A 6,807-nucleotide genomic window follows, 5' to 3' on the forward strand; every position below is an offset into this window, starting at 1 on the left:
AGGTTCAAAAACCGGTCGACTACTTAATCAACGTGAGCGAATCAGCGACTTCAACCAGTTAGTCATGCTCAGCATGTGCATTAGACAGTTTTGGGCTTGATCCATTTTAGACCAATCTTGGGTGAAGATAGCCTAAATTGCACGGCCGCTGCCAAAATGAACTGGTCTAGGTATTCACAGAGAGCGGGTTCAGTTTGAACGGTTCCAAAACTGAAACTTTGTTGTGAAAGGCAAAAATTGGGAGAGGAACAGCACAGGTAGCGGGTCGGTGACTCTATCCGGTTTAAGTGTTGGACCTGATCCATTTGCAATTGTTCACCATAACCTTAGTTAAATTGAATTTTCTAGGCATTTGAAAATTGGAAGCATGCACTCTTTTTTAGAATTGCATGTCCAGACTTTTTATACCAATTTCTCATCCACAGACAACTTTGTTCAATGGAATTATTTGTACTGTGCAAATGATGTTTTTCCTTATTGCGATCAAAACTTACTCTCAGACGAGAAAGTGCAAGCGTTAAGGTTTCTTATTACTTTCTTCGGTGCTACTACTATTATATTTAAGACCATCTTGTTTAATAATTTTGTATTTCATGTTTTATACTTTGATTTTGTAGTTAGTTAGTTAGTTAGTTTAGCTGTTGCAGATGCTGCTGCTGTTGTTGTTGACTTTAATTGGCTCTTCAATAACCTATAAGTAGCCTTATGAAGGCGTGCTGAATAAATATTTACAAAACATAAACTTGTTAAAATTGTTTTTAGCTTCTCTGATTAGCATAATATTTGATTTAGTTGTTATCAGGGTGATGTTCCAACTCAGATTCTAGCTTTCCGTCAATAATACTTTAATGGATCAATGCTACCGCTCTTTATTACCTGATGCTACAATAATAGTATCACGTAAATGATAAAAAGCTGATGTTAATATTTTTGTGGAAACAAGGCTTTGTATGTCAGATAAAGATGATACCTATATCCCAAGTGGATTTACTCTTCACAGAAATGACTTTTAAAACTTCAATATCAGAACTTGCTATGCACTGCCGTATATGTTAAAAAAAATGATTTAAACTATACAGGAATTCCATGCCGATTCAATATTAATAATGTAGAAATTACTATAACAGTTCTAAGCAGTCCAATTCCAAATATCTATGTGGTAGGTAGCTACCGTTCAAATCTGATGTTCCAGTTTTAGAGTTGATAAAAGCCCTCGTTCATCTTCATAACTCAGTAATAACAGATACTAGAATACCCACCATAACTTATTGGAGATTTCAATATTAATATAATGCAAGACACAACAGACGAAAGGTGTCTCAAAAAATCACTGATAAAAAACAGAGGACACATACAATTAGTTAACCATTATACTACTGACTACCGTACACAAATGGATCACATTTATATCACTGTACCACAACTTGAGCAATTTTCATGAACCCTTGAGTCATACTGAGGCAACTCGGAATTGGCCTATTGGGTGCAAACATGTCTTTTTGAGGGTTGCCAGATATTTGAAGTTTTACAGCCGATAAGCAAACGTTCACGCCAACGTTTGCAAGTATTAGAAGTTTTTGATATATTTTCGATTAATATTTACTCGTACAACTTCAAACCTAGGCTCGATTTCCAGCCGTTTTGGGAGTCCGTTTGTTGATAGTCCTCCCAACAGACGGCTGGATCACTGGTCCGTATCGCTTTTGTCCGTGACGTCATATCCGCTTTTTGTGCAAACTAACATGGGAGCAGCGCGGGGGAAAATATGGCGGAGGTTGTCTCTCCGTGAAAATTAAACCTGTTAGCAAAAATGTGTTCTACGTAGAAACATTTTGGATAATCCAAAAAAAAGCGTAAAACTAAAACAGGAACTGCACGAAATCGTAGCCAGCAAGAATCTGGACCCCAAGGGTATCTTTGCAGCGATAAACTTATTTATGGTAAATCGGTAAACAAATATTCTGAGTTGAGTCGAAATCGTCATCACTGAGCCCGAGTGGTCCAATGCAAGAGAACTATCCAGTGATACCAAGGATCATAAGCCAATGTTGCTTCTTCGGCCTGCCTCTGTTATAAGACCTCTGCAGCAAACTAGACCTTTTCCTTTTTACCATACAGGTTCTACCACTCTTGGTAACATCACCGAATGGCACTAATTTTGCTGGATTTCCAAAGCGAAAAAGCTCATATTTGTAAAGTGAAGGTAAGAACTCTTTTTCTGTTCTTGGGATAAAAGATACCAGGAGTATAAGGTAAAGTACTGTTTCTATCCCGATTGCATGATACGTTTGGGTAAACACACGCGCGTAATAAAACTCGTATCCAAGCACATGTTTAGTTAGCCCTACCTTTTTGCGTCTATCGAAAATAACCATAAAGAAAATAACCAACGGACAAAATCAAGTTGATTTACTGGTAAACATCGCCGAAAAATAACCTTTTTTCCGGCAAAATTAATTAGTGAGAGAATAGGCGTTTCCTCGGTGATCCGCATGCTGTAAGTAATGCCAAGTTCTGTAGCAAAGGCTATAAACAAGTACAGTAGAGCAGGTCATACATTCATTCAAAACTTATTTCCTGTTTTTTTGGGTGCACTCACAAGAGCTGATGGTTCACGGGATAATAATTACTAAAACGTACAGATACTTTTCAGGTTTGTTGATTACAAATAACCTCCCTTCTTTGTAAGACAGATGAAGACGTAATTAATGGCAAATATTTACAAAAGAACATGTATTCCATTTACAATTGGATATCAAAATTGCAAAGTTTTTTTCAAAATCCCCTACGTCTGCATCAAAATGTAATTTGTGATAATCGGTATTGACATAAATTAATATTTTGCCGACACGGAACAGAGAACTGGGTGGGAGAGTAGTACGCGAAGGCTCGTGGGTAGTACGTTTGTAAAAAGAGACGGTTGAGAAACTTGTGACATTCTACGGTCAGCCTTGCCACTAGCACTTTCCCATAAGGTTTATCTTTATTGTATAATTAGCGTCACGTGATTTGTTTTTTCATTCTGTTGTCAGTTATAGGTCAACCTTAAAACCCCAACGGTGGCGCCACTGCATTTGGTCGGGGGTACACGGTCCCTATTTTTCCTAGCAAGAGGTTTTTGGGGTTTACGTGTCCGGCTTTGGCGCATGTAGGACGTTACTTGATGTATCTCTTATCCACTTTGTTGTAAGCTTATTGTCGCAAATAAAACATATCTTGGGCCTGGCTGACCAACGCGCCCATGCCTCAACCTTTCAGTGTGTTCGGTTGTGTAGTGAAGGCAAAATATGTAGAAGTAAGATCGTGCTATTATGTGCTAAATGTCCATGTGACGATGCTTCAACATGACATTTGGAATAGACCTTTTTAGCATAGGCTGCTTGTTGCACTATTTTAGACCATGTGTTGATACTCTTGAGAATTCTCGCTTTCAAATTTTCAAATAGTCGCGTGTATATGAATAGATATTTTTTTAGGTTGATAAAAGACAATTCTCACGCAAATATCACGTGATGTGTAATGGGAAAACAAACCACCCAAGCTAAAAAAGTCTATAGAGCATTACTGGAGTGCACAGGCCAGATGTGTTTGTAACAGGCGGTCAGAACTGGCCCGTGCTATTAAACCCTTATTTCATATCCAGTGTTTTCTAAAGATAAATTTGGAATCAACTACGACAAATATTTGAGACAAATCATTCTAATTCTTACCAGTGTCGGATAAAGTGGGCGTCATCAATGGCCCTCAGCCGCAGCCTTTCCCTATAAGTTACATATATCAAATTTATATGGATCACCATATCGGGGACCCTAGCACGACCTAAAATAATCCGCCCTCTTTTGCTCGTCCCAGATATTAATTACTTTTACAAAGATTGAAGTAAGAAACCTGGCTTAGTCCTGCATAAGCGAGTTGAGCAGAGAGATAATATAACCAATGCACAACCAGCACAACTAGTAAATCGGACTGGTTTCTGAATCTCATCAACGCAGCATCGAAGACGAGCGGGAAAGACTGAAAAACTACGGATTTTCCTGAGGCCGTTGGCTGTAAAACTCAGACATCTTTTCCCTTAATTTGCCGATACGAAAAGCGCCCTAAAACACACTTTACAGCAAAAGAAAACTCAATAGCACTGTTTTCCGTCATGTTGGAAAAACGAGTGACAGAATTGACCTATCACAGCCAAGCCTGCTGGATTCTAGCAGGCTTGGCCGTGATTGGTCCAAAAATACAATGGCTAGACCAGTGATCCAGCCGTGGTGTGGGGAAAGAAACGCGGGCTCACAAAGCGGCTGCAAATCGAGCCTACTTCAAACCAGCAGTTCTTCTGTCTTAGGATTTGAGAAACGAGGTGTCGCATGCTTCCAGTTAGTACAATAAGTCGCAGGTTTCGTCTTCAAAGTTCAGCTGCGCACAAGAACGCTAAGCAACATCACGAGACAGGTAACATCGACTCGCTTTCAGGAAACCACATCAGAACACCGAGCAAACTGTCGTTCACTTATTCGAAGTTGTTGGAATCGATTGTCCAAAGTAAGGGGTCATTTTCTCGAAGAAGTCTTGGATATCCATTTTTTCCCGCCATTTTAGCAGAACTTAGCATGCACGAACGCCCTTCAAACCTCAAATATTTGGAGGCAAACATGTCATGTTTTCACCAATTAGAACATATTTTACGTCATGTGTCCACGCTGAGATGAAAAACTCGGTATTAACATTTTAAACACCCATTTTTTTTTTTCTGATTTGAATATTCCGGATATTATGACCGACCGAACCTCTCTTCTCCAAAGAATTTCCCCGCCATGAACCAATTCTCAATGATGGCCCATTTTGTAGGCCTTCTTGTAGGATGAAAGCAATCAGTTGAAAACGAATTTCGGATTAAAAAAGCGAACAAAATCAACTGGAGGGAATGTTAAGCTTAAAATGATAAGCGGAAAATTCGCCCATCGTGCCAAGTAATATTCAATTTCATATTCAAAGACGTGGTAGTCAAAAATAGATATATATTAAACTCGATTTGGATTTTTCGTCATTTTCTCGTAAAGAAATATTTTCGTTTTCAAACGGAAGTTAAAACCAGACACGATAATTATAAAGACAACTGTCCATGTTAATGATTTAGACTACAGAAATTATAAGTTACGCACAACCACCTTAATGAGAATTTAAAAGCTAAGTATTCATTTTATTAAAAGCAGCTGAAAGGAAGTCCCAACGAAATTAGCGTTTTCCAAATTGCTTGCCTTATTTGTCAAGTAATCAATAGCCTGACAAGTTAATTAAAAGGTTGTTTAAAGACTGTCAAGATGAACGGGCCTTTTGGAGGAAATGTCAGAAAGCAGCAAATATTAGGCCAGAGATACATGGTGACTAGTTAAGTCCTAAAACGTAAAACAGATTGATATTTTGAGATATCATAAAATTTTAACCTCATTAATAGAGATAATCTGATGACCTTTATTAATACGCGATAAATTTTTAAAGCATGGAACTTCTGGAGCCGTGGATAAAATTTACAAGGAACAAAACGGAATGCAATTTCACCTGGACTACTGAGAGTATGTGGGCAGACCTCATTTATATTGAAAAATAATTTATTTTTGGAGAAAAATAAAACTGTTCAGCAAATTTTCAAACCGATCGTGAATATTGCATTTAATGGCATATTATAAATTATTAGTTCGGTTAGAAATGTATTGTTTGTTTCTTCGTGGAAAGTTGGATTAGAAGCGTGATATTTAGTTTTTTGATCTCAGACAGATGGAAATCGAAACCGAAAAATATTCAATTAATTAGTATTGAACACCAGAGCATTTTGACATATTATTTACATTAAACTCCTCTTCTAAAAGCAACATGAAATTGATATCTACAGAATGACTGTTCTTCATTATCAGTGAGACCACTCACTTGGAGCTAAGTCTTCTATTGACGAGGTAGGTTGAGTGACTTTTAAACTTCTTGAATGATCCTACTTACTGCTGTCGATTTATTGCCTCGTTACAAATTAAGAACATGTTTTTGCCGGTCAGTCAGCCCTTCGTTTTTTCCCATTGTTGGGATTGTTGTTGTTTGACAGGATGGTATTCAAATTCAAACTCAGTTTAACATTTGAAATTTAAAGCGAGTTTTTCTGTCAGCCCTGAGTTAATTTCGTCTCAACTTTTCATCTTACCTGAAGAGATGAAGTTTTCCAGTACTAGGCAGACAGTGGTTATGTATGAATAAAAACATTCTTGCGATTTAAAAGCGGCACAGGTTATATTGTCGTATTCGGACCCTTGTCTTTTGCGTCACAGTTATATTTAGTGTTTTAAAGAAACTTTGGAGCTTATGTCTCTCTTAACTAAATTAAAGCTAAATTAAAATGTCGAATGTCGTGTGTTCTGTTGTTAAGGGTAATTATTTTACGTAGTTCTTTACAAAACTTAGGAGAAAGCTGCAAAGTTAGAACTTTACCGCTCTCGAATTCGTTAATAGAGATCTTTGAAGCCATATAGTTTAGTCTACTTGAATAGAATTAACTGAAGCGTTGTCAACCTGTGTATATGCATACTATGGTTTTAATTAAAAATTTAGCTTGGCGTTGAGATCAGGACGCTATTATGAAACCGAGTGTAAAACGTATTCCCGTTAGCTTTTGATCACTTAATCGTCGTAAGAGTTTTGAGCATTTCGTTTTCCTAGGTCGAACTCTAAAGCGGAACTCTTAATTAGCATCAAAAGATGTTTTATGGAAAGATTCGAACGCTTCTGTATTTCAATATTCTCAGGTTAACTGAAGTAAGTGGTATTGAA

General features: G+C 37.5%; 1 protein-coding gene across 1 annotated transcript in view; it reads left to right on the forward strand.

The window, feature by feature from the left end:
* The first annotated feature begins 1,576 nt into the window (after nt 1–1,576).
* The window catches only part of LOC145471403 (uncharacterized), a 25,825-nt gene continuing 20,594 nt past the window's right edge, over nt 1,577–6,807 (forward strand). The window contains exons 1-2 of the mRNA XM_081454856.1: nt 1,577–2,203; nt 5,885–5,945. The gene's annotated coding sequence lies outside the window, so the exon portion shown is untranslated. The remainder of the gene's footprint in view (nt 2,204–5,884; nt 5,946–6,807) is intronic.

The sequence above is a fragment of the Orbicella franksi genome, unplaced genomic scaffold (assembly GCF_964199315.1).
Source record: "Orbicella franksi unplaced genomic scaffold, jaOrbFran1.1 SCAFFOLD_77, whole genome shotgun sequence".
Classification (NCBI taxonomy): Eukaryota; Metazoa; Cnidaria; class Anthozoa; order Scleractinia; family Merulinidae; genus Orbicella; species Orbicella franksi.